The sequence below is a fragment of the Podarcis cretensis genome (genome assembly GCF_951804945.1).
Source record: "Podarcis cretensis genome assembly, chromosome: 7".
NCBI classification, from domain to species: Eukaryota; Metazoa; Chordata; class Lepidosauria; order Squamata; family Lacertidae; genus Podarcis; species Podarcis cretensis.
In genome coordinates this window covers 54996636-55011901 of record NC_137176.1, presented here as the reverse complement: position 1 = coordinate 55011901, position 15266 = coordinate 54996636, and the positions used below count along the sequence as shown (strand labels likewise).

Here is a 15266-nt window from a genome sequence, read left to right as displayed (position 1 = left end):
TTAATCTGTTTATTACCTGATATCAGATCTCTTGATCAACCAAGGAATATAAGATAATTTGCTCACTTGACTTTCGAATGTTCCTGTATGTTTCACAAACGTTTTGTGTAAACATAGGGATGATGGGCTGAAAGAATAAAAGAAGAAATACAAAATCAAAAGAAAGGTGAAAACTGGAGAATTACTTCACCGCAGCTGCCCCACCTTTATTTTGGTTAAGGACTAGGAATAATGCTCCCCATCTGGCATTACAGTGACAAGCCAGACGTAATTGACTTCAAATTGCACATGCTGTCCCCCAGATTTTCAAGAATTGAAGAGGAAAAAAGCTATATTTCTTTTTAAATGTACCGTATTTTTCGCCCTATAGGATGGGAAATGTGTGTGCATCCTATGGGGCGAATGCAGGCTGTTGCTGAAGCCTGGAGAGCGAGAGGGGTCCGTGCGCACCGACCCCTCTCGCTCTCCAGGCTTCACGAAGCTATCTGCAAGCCTTTCGAGCCCAATGGGAGTTCTTGCAAGGCTTGCGAGCAGCAGCCTGCAGCCCACAAGCCCGGGGGACAGCAGGGAGGTGCAGCGCTTCCATCCCGCTGTTCCCCGACCTGGTTTGGAGGCTGCCAGCTCCACAAGCTCGGGGGACAGATATCCGCAAGTGCACTTCTCCCCAGCGCCAGCCCCACAAGCTCAGGGGACAGATATCTGCAAGCCTGGGGAGACCGGCGGGACTTCCCGCCGGGCTCCCTAGGCTTGCGGATAGCAGCCTGTTCTGGGGGCTGGGGTCGGGGGAAGCTCGGGCATCCTGGGGGGGGGGGAAATAACTTTTCCCCCTTTATTTTCCCCCCAAAAAACTAGGTGTGTCCTATGGGCCAGTACACCCTATGGGGCGAAAAATACGGTAAGTGATTTCAATAGCTTTTTTAAAAAAGCAGGGGTGGGAAATATTTGGAACTCCAGAAATCATTTGACCCCCAAACAGGATATTTGCCGTCCTCAACTACTTAGGATGCTAGATCAAGGATGTCAACACATTATGTCTTATCTAGGATAATCGTGAAGGCAATGCAAATTGCACAAAGATCACTCACCACTTTTGCCTCCAAAGCTACCCGAGCGAAACCAGTGCTGTTACCCCACATTATGTTGTAGTCATAACTAAAGTTTGCTTCTCTAGCTCCACTAGGGGCAACGCCCAGTAAATTGCCTTTCTTCAAAATTTCCACACATTCAGCTTTATTGAAATCTTTCAAATTGATGGAATTTAAAAGTATCTTCAGCCCTGAAAAAAGAAGCCCCAAATAGAAAGAAAATGCATTTTATATAACGCTTATTTAGGAAATATTGTGGATGCTATACAAGTGTCATTATTCCAAAGATATTGCACTGTTACAGATCACAAGCATAGTTCTCTGCCAATACTTTTCAAGTAGGATTTTGTGGAAGTGCTGAGGTGGCCACCTTTTTAGACATGCGCTCCACAAGTCACGTCTGTAGTACAACAGAATGACATTCAAGTTTGCATTATGATAAAAATACAGGCCACAGTGCCTTGCAGCATGCATAGAGAGACAGATACACACATGGCACAGATGAGCCCATGCTGGTTGAATCCTGCTTACACCAACATAAGTACATCTTTTCATGCACAGGTAACTGGGTGGAGATTATATGCTGCGTTAATTCACCCAATGGACAAATTCACCCCCCAAACAGAGCACTCTGTGTTACTGGGCATTTGGGGGCTCTGTACTTCCTTCCTTCCTTCCTTCCTTATTTAAATGACCCTTTGGTGGTGTCATAGTTCCTTGCTGTGGCTGCTGTCTGCATGCAGAGGAAGATGATGTGGGGGGTGTGGCAGTGGAAGGCCATGAACACTACAGCAAGGGTGCCACATGGGTTCGATTGCAATGTCAAGCATTGTGTGGGAGTGCTTGATTGGCCATGTGTTCGGGTGGGGCCATGCTTTCTGGTATCTCTGTACCTGAAGAAATCATCAAGTTGGGGACCCAGTTTCCTACACCTTGTCCTATTCTGGCATTAAAGTCAGAAGCAATTGTATGCAGTTACAGCACAGAAATCAGATGTCACTTTATCCAGTTGGCCCCCGTTTTTTTTAGATCCCTGAGGAAGAATGTAGAAAGTAATTTCATAGCTGTTATGAGGCCAGATAAGGTATTCCTGCAACCTGTGATCATGGGCCAAAAGACACAAGTCGACATGCTGTGTTGGAAACATAGGTAAAGGTAAACGGACCCCTGACCATTAGGTCCAGTTGTGACTCACTCTGGGGTTGCGGCGCTCATCTCGCTTTATTGGCTGAGGGAGCCGGCGTACAGCTTCTGGGTCATGTGGCCAGCAGGAATAAGCCGCTTCTGGCGAACCAGAGCAGCACACGGAAACGCCATTTACTTTCCCACCAGAGCGGTACCTATTTATCTACTTGCACTTTGACGTGCTTTGGAACTGCTAGGGTGGCAAGAGCTCACCCAGTTGCGGGGATTCAAACCGCTGACCTTCTGATCGGCAAGTCCTAGCCTCTGTTGTTTAACCCACAGCGCCACCAGCGTCCCATTGGAAACATACCCTGATTCAAATAAGGTGCCTGAAACATTATTGGAAGAAGAGGTTGAGGCTGTAAATGGCCAAAAGCAAGCCTGCAGTTTCCAACTTTCTTTTTTGTGTGAACACTCCATCTCATTCTGGGCTCATCCATTGTTGTAACTCAGATGGGAATCTGTCAGGGCAACTTGTCACTGGGAAATGAAGTGAGGCATGCTTTGAGAGGATTGCCCCAACAGCATAGGTGGGATACAATGAAATATCAACACTTGGTTATGAGTTTTATTTTGGCTTACGTTCCCCATGGTCACATCCATCATCTTGCTGATATTTTATTTGTATGTTGTTTTTCACCTCTTTGTCTGATACATGGTTTTATATTTTATAGGATTGTTTTATGTCACATTTCACATATTTTTTGATAAAAAGCATGATTTGAATTTAATAATTTACTTGGTAGCCGATATATGCCTCTATGAGTGACTGAAAAGCATTCTCTCTGTGCCTCCTTAAAAAGTTTAGCCACAAGAAAGGAATAGTCAATAGCAGTGACTGAGTGATAATAAACAATAATCCCTGGTCCTTTACAGAGATGTTCCATGCCAATAACTTCATAACATGGAAATAATACAAACCACAACAAATAAATATTACTTTGTGAAAAATAAATGAAATATTGCAATCTTTTATAGGAAGAAAACAGTGCGGTTCAGAAAACTGAAATTTCAGATCAGGTAAAAACCACTCCTATATGTTTCAGTGTTATGGATGCTAGTTTGTCATCTATACAGATCAAAACTTTCTCTGTTGTGATCCCAGAACAAATGGTATCCTCCTCTGCTGGAATATTCCTTCCTTGATTACTTTTGGGTGCAGGTGAAAACATTTTTGCCTAGTCTTTGAGTAAGCTAAAACTGTGACACTCTTTCAATCTCCTTTAAGCATTTATATGTGTTATAATACTCATATCTTCAGACCATTCTCTGAATCACTTTATAAAAAGTGAGAAAACAGTTTCCCAGACATTGACCAATGTCATAAGTAGCCACAGGGTTTCATCCTTATGACCCAAACTTGGTTTTAGTAATATATTTCTGATTTATGCTTCAACATCTAAAGCAACATCACTCTGGGAAGCAATGAGAACATAAGATGGATCCTCTTGATCAAGCCAAAGCTCTCTGTATTCCATCATCCGGTTTCTCGCAGTGTCCATCCAAATTAGCACCCATCACCACATCCTACGCTGGCAGATTCCATGGTTTGTGTCCAGAGTTTATGTTTCAGAGTTACCTAGTGGTTTACCATGCTCTGGAAAATGGCACCATCAAAGTCTCACTGCACAATGATATACTCATTACATTTGCTGTGTACTCACTACACGTTTAAACCCAACCCCCTTCTGTTGCCACAATCCATGAAACTATTTTTAAAGAGCTTTGCTAATTATAGCTCTGTGAGGTGTAAGCAACATTCTCCAGGTTTCTTTCAATGTGATTAAATGTATGGTGTTTATGCAGCCACCAGCTGACCCTTTCTTCTGTAATATATCTTAATTTTATACCTCATAATATGTTTTGTTTTTCTTTTTGATTGCTTATTACCTAAAAAAAATTCCATGCCTTTCTTTTGATCCATATGGAGTCAAGGCCAGCTTGGAGCTGTGGTGACTCTGAAGTGGGTTTAGAGGTCCACTCCTGATGCACTGTAGCAACTATTGTCCCAATGTCTCAAGTCTGAAATTCTGATGCTCAATCCTATGAAAGTATAGGAGCTGATAAGACTGAATTATTGGAATGAAAGAAAACTTACTCACCATACCATATCTTTCCAGTTATATCACAAACTTGAGCAATAATTTTCCTTGGTTTCTCCCAAAATTTGCTAACATCACTTTTTTGCTGGTTATTCATCTTCTTGTAAATATGTAACAAAAATGAGAGAGCCCAGAGACACAAAACCGTATATATGAATGGTGAATAAATTAAAATCAGAAGCTTAAGTAACCACAAAGGGTGAACCACTGAGGTCCGAAATTCTTCCAAATAAGAAAAACTGATCCAGTTTTCCAGAATTTGAGAAAAACAGCTCATGGTTTCCTAATCTGAAGCACCACGTGTATGCCAATGAAAGAATATGAAGTGAAAATTTCCTCAGTTGTAATGGTATTTTTTTCAACTGTTTACCTAGAAAACAGAAAATGCAGTACATTAGTTTGAACTGTCACCCCAGAAGCATTCATGATTACATGAAATCTCATGTGATTTAATATTTTCCTAGTTTTCCCCACTGTAACTTGCCAAGCAGACGTATTGCCGCCATATAAGAACAGATGCTGATGGCCAAACCCTGTATTCACTGCCTCTAGAACTTCTTTCCAGTTGGGTTATTGGAGATCATGCCACAATACACAGCCCTCACATTTTTGTCTTCAACTTACTAAGTCATCTTAACATCCATTAGCATTACATAGTCAAATTGTATATTTTTGATTCTACTCTATCTTCAGTACATTTTCCAACTTAATGGTATGCGAAAATAGACAATATTGATGGAGGGGTTGTGCCGATAGTAGCTGTGTGATAGGATAAATTAATACCCGAAAAAGCCATAAGTGCTCCAGTTCCTCACCCCCGAGAGCCATGAAAAACTAAATTTCACTGCTGTGGTTTGTCTCAGATCAGTTGTACCTTGGTTTTCAAATAGCTTAGTTCTCAAACGTTCTGGGAAGCTGAACGTTCAGTGGGGCTTCCACAGCTTTTGATTGGCTGCAGGAGCTTTCTGCAGCCAATCAGAAGCCTTGCTTTGGTTTTCAAAGTCAAAGACTGTTTTGGAAGTCGAACAGACATGGTATGACTGTAATCCTTACTGCTTCACCTGAGATTTAGGTGGCTCATATTTTACCAGATCCTTTCAGACTTCCTTTTTCCTGCTGAGGGAAATGGCTGCCTTCCATGAGATCGGACCCCCAGTAGTGCCAGAAATTCAGGACTAATGTGGGAGTAATTAGTCCTGCCGACCTCTCCAGGGTAGGAGAGGGCTGTCTCACCCAGAGAGTCCGTTATCTGGCCCCCACAACAAGATGCCAAACCTTGGCACTTTGGGTGCCAAGCCTGGCATGGAAACTGGGCACTCTCCAGAGTCATTCTCTCAAGCAGGGACACCTGCTTCTTAAAAATTAATAAGATTTGGCTGAAAACAGGTGTATTCTGGACTGATGGAGATAAGGGAAACAATATGCAGAACTGCACAGTTGCTGGTATGTAAGTTTGGACTTCAAAGAGATTCTCATCATGGTGCTTGGATTTACAGAGGTGATCAGTACGTGCTCTCTTTTATATCTACATTTGCTTTTATATGCCAAGCCTCATTAAAAAAGACCTAAAAAAAATTAAACGGAGTACAAATGGACTTCTATTTGCAATTGATTAGTCAGCTGCACAGTTTTAATTGGACTTGACAAAGATAAATGAGCAGAACAAGTTGGTGCTTTATAGCTGTGACACAGGATGGAAAAAGCGAATTCCTCCCTTTTTTGTGGGAGTGGGGAACATCATTTGGCTGATTCTACAATGATCTGAGACAATAATTTGGGAAATATCCCACAACATACAGTGCACCTGTTTGCAGGTTTTTCTTCTTTATGGGTGGGAGAGAAAGCGAAACGGGTGTCTAGCAACTCCCCTCCCTAGAGGGGAGACTTGTGTGGTCCCTGGAAAAGCTGATCAATTGCCAAATGATTTATATCTGTGGAATATATTCCATTTTAATTGCTACATAAACTGTCGTGTAACGGGCCAATGGCCGTAATAAAGATCAATCCAATCCAATCCATTTTAATTGCTACATATATTTGCAAACAGTATGCTTAACAACTCAACAACTTGGGAATTTACTGAATCATAAAACTTCAAATGGCAGGCTTGGACAAGAGCCTGGACTGGAAGATTAGAGTGAGCCAGGGAAAGCTTCCTTGGCAAACAGACAAAGGAAATACACACACACACACGCACACAAGCGCACACACACAGTATATATACAAATTAAACTACGCCTGACAGATGAAAGGATATATGATTGTTTAACATGATTGAGAATTGATTAGCCAGTGACTGAGGACTTTGAGAGTTTAAGATCAGAATGTGGAAAATATGAGAACAAGAAGAAGAGGGCAGAAATATCATTATGTGAGATGAGTTCTTCAGAGGTCCAGAATATTGAAAGTCAATGTGAAATTTACCGTATTTTTCACTCTATAGGATGCACCAGACCATAGGACGCACCTTGTTTTAGAGGAGGAGAACACAGAAAAAAAATTCTCCCCCTCTCTGCTCAGTGCCCCTTCAGCAAAGCGGCAGGAGAAATGGAGCCCCTTCCATTTCTCCTCCCGCTTGACTGAAGGGGCGCTGCACAGCTCTCCCTCTCTGCTGAAGCTGGGAGAGCAAGACTCTCCCGGCTTCAGCGAAAGGAATCAGAAGCCTGCGGAGTGCAGCGCAAACTCATGCTGCGCTCCAAAGGCTTCTGGCGGCTATCCCTGAAGCCTGGAGAGCGAGAGGGGTCGCAGGGTTTGGGTTCCTTTTGCTGAAGTCGGGAGAGCAAGAATCTCCTTGCTTCAGCGAAAGGAACCTGAAGCCTCTGGAGCGCAGCGGGAACTCACGCTGCACTCCAAAGGCTTCAGGCGGCTATCCCTGAAGCCTGGAGAGCGAGAGGGGTTGGTGCGCACCAACCCCTCTCACTCTCCAGGCTTCAGTGAAAGCAACGCGAAGCCTCCAAAGCGCAGAGGGAGCGCTCCCTCTGTGCTTCGGAGGCTTCGTGTTGCTATCGCTGAAGCTAAGGAGCCTGAATTCATTCCATAGGACACACACACATTTCCTCTTACTTTTTGGAGGGGAAGAAGACTTCCGGGTTAGCGGAGACTTCCGGGTTAGCGCCATCGACTAATGGCGGATTCCCTCTGAGCTCCGGAGGGAACCGGCTCCGCAGGATTGGGTCTTGCCACTGCGGCGACGCGGGGACCCTTAAAAATCACAGGCGCGGATGCCTGTGAGCGTGGTGACTCGGCGGGCACCATTTGTGCCCCCCCAAGCTGCGAAGGAGCCTATTTAAAGGCTCTGGAACGGGTACGGAATGCGGCGCGGTGCTGAGAGTAGACTGCTTCTTCTGCGGAGTGAAGCCGCAATGCCATTGTCAGAGAGCGCTGACTTTTTCCTTTGAACAATTGGACTCTAAAGCAACAACCCGTGAGTAGTACGGAAATTGGAATTTTAAGGAAATTTTGATGAATTAGGCACGAGCGGGGAAGGTTTAAAAAGGAAGTCCGCCCCCCCCCTGTAAATAATTTAAAGCAAAGGACCTGCTAACTAAGGTCGAGAGAATCCTTTTTTTCTTTCTTGTAAAAGACTTTAATTTCACGGCTTGGTATTATAAGAAATTTTACTGGAGGATGAAGAACTATTTTGGGAGCTGAAGTTCCACCCCCCCCCCCGGACCCGGGAGCGTCCCGCGAGAGAGCCTGTTGACGAAGTATTGAAGAGTTTCACAGCTGTCAAGTTAGCTGTCAAGACGGAAAAAGAGAACTTTGTTTCTGTTGCTTCTGCTGACTATATTTGTTACAATTTGTCGAAAATAAGGAAGGGCTGATACAAACTAACTTGTTTTTTGGATTTAAGCTGAAAGGAACATTAAGGAACCAAAATCCCTCTAGAGGGGGTTTAGGGACATTACAAGAATGGCTGGAGGAGGGAAAATTCAGGCTGAATTGGATAGAGCATTTGTTCTCTTGGGAAAGTTACAAGGCCAAATCGATGTTTTGGCTACAAATGTTACAACTCTGGACATAACAGTAAATAACATTGTTGAATTTGATAAGGATTTGAAACAGGAAGCCTATTCAATTGGACAAATAGAGAAACTTGAGAGCTTTGAGAACATGGAAAAGGAGACATATGTTGCCCCTGAAGAGAAGGAAGGAGGAGCTGTAATCCTGCAGATGTCAAAGGAGAGCTGTAATTTGAGGCCTGACATGATGGCAGCAAAGGAAAATAAAAACTTGATGTGGAAAGTCTGGCCTGAACTGGAGAGTGAAAAATTGAGAGATCTCCTTATGTGGAGATGTAAAGACCGAAGGATTATAAATTTGATTAAGGTGGAAGTTGGAGCTTTGGGGACATTTGGACTGGAAAGGAGTATGAAACAAGAGTTGGAATACCCCATAGGCTTTACTTTTAAGTATGGAGGTCTGGCTGGAAGAAACATGGATCCTGTTGGGCCGTAGCCTCTCCGAGATTTGGGGTTCAACATTAAGGACTATCAAAAAGGCCGGCAGAGAGGAATTGAGAGAGATTTAAGAGAAGTGCGTCCTATAGAGCAAAAAATACGGTAATAATAAATAATTCAGATTGTAGTTTAGTTTTTTGTTTTTGTTTTTGTTTTGAATTGGATTATGATTTGATTTGATTTGTTATTAAATGGATGTTCTTAATGGAAAATTTATAAAAAATATTAATAATAATAATAATAATAATAATAATAATAATAATAATATTTTTAAAGCTCTTTTACACCCACCCTTGCTAGGAATGGGGGATTCCTCATCACTGGTATTTGAGGAATGATGAATTCCAGAGGGGCACTGTTTCAGCTAAGACAACATGTTTTTATCTCGCATATATCTGAGTCTGCATGCAATGCTTTCCCCCTGTTGGCTTGGACAGTAGTGTACACTTGACATTAGCTACCATCCATATCTATCCCAGCTTCAAATCAACCCTGTCTAAAAGAAATGAACATCCTAGCTGTGTTTTAAGTTGATAGTGTGGAAACAGGCTAAGATGTTTTTACACGCACACAAACACACACACACACACACACACACACACACACACACACACACACAAACACAGCATCTCTCTCTCTCTCTCTCTCTCTCTCTCTCTCTGATGACTCCTGCACAGGAAGTAACAAATAATACAACTACTAGGACATTTTAAAAAGCAGAGACATCACCTTGCCAACAAAGGTCCATATAGTTAAAGCTATGGTTTTCCCAGTAGTGATGTATGGAAGTGAGAGCTGGACCATAAAGAAGGCTGATCGCCGAAGAATTGATGCTTTTGAATTATGGTGCTGGAGGAGACTCTTGAGAGTCCCATGGACTGCAAGAAAATCAAACCTATCCATTCTGAAGGAAATCAGCCCTGAGTGCTCACTGGAAGGACAGATTGTGAAGCTGAGGCTCCAATACTTTGGCCACCTCATGAGAAGAGAAGACTCCCTGGAAAAGGGAGGGAAAGATAGAGGGCACAAGGAGAAGGGGACGACAGAGGATGAGATGGTTGGACAGTGTTCTCGAAGCTACCAGCATGAATTTGAACAAACTGCGGGAGGCAATGGAAGACAGGAGTGCCTGGCGTGCTCTGGTCCATGGGGTCACGAAGTGTCGGACATGACTAAACAACTAAACAACAACAACAACAGGACATTTGCAAACGAAGCAGAGTCTACTATGGTTTCAAACTGAATGAGAGACTTTGATGAGATTCCTGCATTGAAGAGGGTTGACTAGATGACCCTTGGAATCCCTAGTCCAGTTCTACACTTTATGATTCTATGAACAATTTTTTTTTTAACTTACATTCCTGGTAAGTCTAAATTGCCTTTGCTTCAGTCACCTCTCTGTGGATGCAGCAGAAGTCCTGTCTGGTGCACTTTTTTGTAGGCTAATCTCCACCCCTATGGAGACACATCCCTTTCTGTGCTGCTTTAAAGAGACTGTGATGAGTGTGCCATTTGTATGAAGAAACCAAGCATTGTGAAAAAGACTGCTAAGAGGTTGTGCCCATTTGTAATTAAAATTATTGTAATTAAAATCACACCTACAATAGCAGCCATGTCACATAACAACATATTGGGTCACAGAACACCAGCTATTGACTAAGGGGTAAAGGTAGGTATTGTGACAAGTGTGTTACCTCCATTTGCTGGTGGCTTCTCCCACTATAAGATGTGTATGAGATAGGAACATGATGTAATACACAAACCTTAATAACATGTTCTGTTTACAATATTGAATCCTAGTGCTGCTCCAGTAAAAGCTCTTCCATTGGCACCATGCTGCATTTAATTATGCAGCATGTATTGCTTGCTTTGGAGCCCCAGAAATTCCAGGTTGACATGCTCTGATATCAAAGGGTCTCTGGCATCCGGCACATGTTCAATACTGTCAGGTGGAGGTGAAGGATCCAAGTCCAGCATGCGTTCACCAGTTAAGTCAGAGGAATAATCGCATACATACATGTTGGTCCATTTTACTCTGTCATGCAGTGCCTGCAATTCAGTCCCAGACTCATTAAAAAGTGAAGTTCATCAGGCAGTTTACAATATGATGATGATCATATCTATCTACATCTACATCTACATCTACATCTACATCTACATCTACATCTACATCTACATCTTTATTTCTATATTTATTGTCAGGCTTTGGGGGATTTTATCCGCTCCCCCTCCCCCGGTTGCAGCAAGAAGCAGAGAAAAACAAGAAGAGTTCTTACTAATGAGTTTATTCAATCATCACAGCAAGAGACAATGGCATTGCTCCAACCAATGGCGTAGCGTGGGGGTGCAGGGGGGGCCAGCCGCACCAGGCACAACATCTGGGGGTTAGAGTTAGGGGGCGCAAATCCACGGGTTAGGGGGCGCAAATTATTTGCCTTGCCCCGGGTGCTGACAACCCACGCTATGCCACTGGCTCCAACTAAGATCCTCTCCACTCCCTTCCTACCAACAGCACTTTTCCTTACAGTGGCCACCAGCGGCTAATTGTCTCTGAGTCCTTTGCTCTTGCACTCTCAACAAACGCCGGGTTCTGGGAGAAGGGGGGTCAGAAATACTCTCCAGTGATAACATCTCAGCCGGCTGCTCTGGCTCTGGCTCCTCACCATGGCATATCTTTCTAAACATATCTGTAACTTGCCTTGGAATGCCCCAAAATTTGCTATCAGCCTCAGTTTCTTGCTGGTTATTCATCTTCTTGTAAAAACAGAGCAAAAATGAGGAAGCACATAGAACCAAATACACTATTCTCAATAATGGATAAAGCAAATCAGAAGCATAAATAACCACCCTGGGTGATCCACTGAGCTCAGGTATTGCTGTGAGTCGTGAAGGCCGCTCCCTGCAAGGCCCTTTCCACCTGGCCTAGGGGGTGGGGCCCAGACTCACCAGCTCTACTAAAGCGGTCCCTGGTGAGACCAGAGGGACACTGCCTGATGACAAACCCTAACTATTGGATTATTTTGCCCCATCTTTTAGTGCCTGCCAAAGAGCTGTGTCATGCTTATGATAATGTTTTATTCTTTTGTTAGTTAGTTATGCTGTTTTAAATGTGCATTTTATATTTTACCTCACGTAGCAGTGGTTTTTTAAAAAAATGTTTAAGTTTTGTTTTTTGTTAACTTATTTTGTGGAGCGTGTATTCTGTAGTTGACCTCCTTTGTAATGTTTTATTTTGAAATCTTTGGGATAATATTGTTTGTGTTTTTTTTAGTTAATTATGTTCCTTTGACTGTATACTCTATATTTGACTTTCTTCAGATTGTCTTATTGATGTTTTAATGTGTTTTAAACTGCTTTTGAGATTTTTCTTAAAATATAAAGTGGTATAGAAATGAAATAAATAATTAGATAATCTAATAATTAAATAAATGGTACTACTATCGCAAACAAAAGTGGGCCTAAAAAGGTTGATGAGGGCGTTCTCAGGATACTGCCAAAGAGAACACCTGGCTGTGAATTGCAAGAAGTCAAACTAAAGAAAACTAAATTTTCAAGAAATTATAGGACCCATAGGTGGTATGTGAATAATCTGTTGATCGAACAAGTTAAAGTCTTTAAATACCTTTGTCCTATTTTTCAGTCAGCAGGGTAGTGGAGAGCACATCAGAAATATGCAAAGGAAAAAGCATCTCAAAGCGCCAAAATTCTGACAGGCTTTTTACATACAAAAGGTGGCAATCGTATACCATCAGCACTGTTTAAAGCTAAACCCCTGGCACAGTTATTGTATGGGCTCAGATTTGGACAGGCCCTCACCTTGGATCTACAGAAGCTGTTCAACCTAAGTTCCTAAGGCAATTTTTTTCTGTTCCATCCTGTGTTCCAAGTGCTTCGTTGCACTTAGAGGCTAGTCTCTCCTCAGTTGAATTACAGATTTGGTGTAGGACATTTAATTATTGGCTTTGCCTAAATTTAAACCCCACTGGTCTACTACCCTTAGTATTGCAAGATTGTCATGAGAGTGCTTGGACTATAATTGTCAAACAAAAGCTTTATTTTTCTGGTTTATCATCACAACAGTTATTAACACTGGGCTTCAGTAAAGTTCAAATCCCTGCGGCGGGGTGCACTCCCGTCGTTCGGTCCCAGCGCCTGCCAACCTAGCAGTTTGAAAGCACCTCCGGCTGCAAGTAGATAAATAGGGACCGCTTACCAGCTGGAAGGTAAACGGCGTTCCATGTGCTGCGCTGGCTTGCCAGATGCAGCTTGTCACGCTGGCCACGTGACCCGGAAGTGTCTGCGGACAGCGCTGGCTCCCGGCCTATAGAGTGAGATGAGCGCACAACCCTAGAGTCTGGCAAGACTGGCCCGAACGGGCAGGGGTACCTTTACCTTTACCTCAGTAAAGTAAATAATTAAATTAGACAGCACCTAATTGAGCGACAGAATAATTTGGCCACAATAAGGCAATTTTGTCCATGGTATGATTATTTTCTACCTAGTCATTTTGACACTTGGGCACCCTATTTGCAAAATTTAACAATTCCAAAATACAGACGTGCTTTCACTTTCTCAAGCTTGAATAAACTGCCTTCAGCTGTACTTGAGGGTCAATTTCAGAAAATTCCACTCGAAAAACAATCATGTCCATGTGGAGATGGCACTATTGAATCAGTGGCTCATGAGCTTCTGGTTGCACTCTTTATAAAGATTTGAGGAGTGAGGGTATTACCCCTCTTCTATTGCCCATGCTGGGTTCCTCAACCATTGCTACTGTGTTCTTTCATCCAGCGGATCAAGATAACCAGGTGGCAGCAAAATCTGCAATGTTTTTAGTGGGGACAATTAGAATAAGATCTATTATTTGATTATTAATCTAAACCTCCAAAATGTATTTTGTATAGTTAAGTTTTTTCCTTTTTCTTCAGTACATTTTATTTTATTGTATTCCTATGGCTAGTGGCTGATGCAAATAAAGATTCTTCAGATCAACTTCTCAGGCTTTATGAGGATTTATAAAGGGGCGCTGCATCATCACTCCAAATGTCACCAGGAAATGATCTATCTGACAATGGGCTCAGCACAAACCCCGCTATCGATGCATTTCTGTTCTGCCTTCCCACTCCCTTGCAGAAACCTGAACCAGGGTATGCCCTGCCTAGGTAAAGGTAAAGGGACCCCTGACCATTAGGTCCAGTCGTGGCCGACTCTGGAGTTACGGCGCTCATCTCGCTTTATTGGCCGAGGGAGCCGGGTGGCCAGCATGACTAAGCCGCTTCTGGTGAACCAGAGCAGTGCACGGAAACGCTGTTTACCTTCCCACCTGAGCAGTACCTATTTATCTACTTGCACTTTGAAGTCCTTTTGAACTGCCATGTTGGCAGGAGCTGGAACCGGGCAACAGGAGCTCACCCCGTCGTGGGGATTCGAACCACCGACCTTCTGATCAGCAAGTCCTAGGCTCTGTGGTTTAAACCACAGCGCCACCCGCATCCATACCCTGCCTAATGGGCCTCTAATTTACTGAGACAGTCTCATGGTTGCCACAGAAGCCATGATTCCTGAGCTGCCCCAGGACCTATAGGGTTTATGATCAAGAGCCATGAGTTACTTCCCTCCCTTGAGACAGTGAATTCTCAAACTTTTTGTGAAAGTGAGCAGAGAGGGAGAGATTTCTTGGCATTGATAGGAGATTGAGAATTGGAGGGATTGACTTCCGGGTTAGCGCCATCGGCAATGGCGGTGTTCCTCTGACTGAGAGGAACCCGCTCCGTGGAATTTGGGTCGTGCCGCCGCGGCGAAGGCGGAGACCCTTTAAAAATCCCAGGCGGAGGAAGCCTGGGAACGTGGGATTCAGCTGACACCAGGAGCGCCCCCCCTACCCGCAGGGAAACCCCTTTTTTGGGGTTCCGAAGTGACGTGGGGTGAGCGGCGTGGTGTTTTGAATCGACCGCTATTTTTTACGGAGTGAAGCCGCGTAGCCCTTGCCGGAGAGCGCTGACTTTTTCCTGTGGACAATTGGATTTCAAACAACAACCCATGAGTAGAACGGAAATTGGACTTTTAAAGTACTTTTAAATTGGTACTGATTGGGGAAGGTCTAAACAGGAAGTCCACCTCCCCTTTCTGTAAATAAACTGAAGCAAAGAACTTGTTAACTAAGGTTGTGGAGAGTCTTACCTAAAGGATTAAAACTCCACTGATTGAAATTACTATCAATACTCTTTTTGGAAGCAGGGAAGCCTGCAGGAGAAGGTCAAAATTGGGGAATTGAAGCGCCACTTCCCTAAACCCGGGAGCGGTCTGCGAGAGCCCGTGGAGGGTGAAGAGATAAATTTGACAGCTAGCTGTCAAGATACAAAAGAAGGACTTTGTTGCTATTGTCAGTTTCTGTGTTTCTGTGTTTAAAAAGAAGGAAGGCAATTGCTACAATT

At 43.4% G+C, this 15266-nt stretch overlaps 1 protein-coding gene and 1 pseudogene across 3 annotated transcripts in view; one reads left to right on the top strand and one right to left on the bottom strand.

The window, feature by feature from the left end:
- LOC307219877 (DGAT1/2-independent enzyme synthesizing storage lipids-like) overlaps positions 1–10461 on the bottom strand; it is a 40122-nt pseudogene extending 29661 nt beyond the window's left edge. Inside the window, exons 1-5 of the transcript XR_013844032.1 lie at positions 10190–10461; positions 4373–4742; positions 3010–3174; positions 1086–1276; positions 67–127 (exon numbers count right to left, since the gene is read on the bottom strand). The product of XR_013844032.1 is annotated as a DGAT1/2-independent enzyme synthesizing storage lipids-like (transcript). The remainder of the gene's footprint in view (positions 1–66; positions 128–1085; positions 1277–3009; positions 3175–4372; positions 4743–10189) is intronic.
- LOC307219868 (DGAT1/2-independent enzyme synthesizing storage lipids-like) overlaps positions 1–15266 on the top strand; it is a 142966-nt gene that overhangs the window by 40192 nt on the left and 87508 nt on the right. The window lies entirely within an intron of this gene.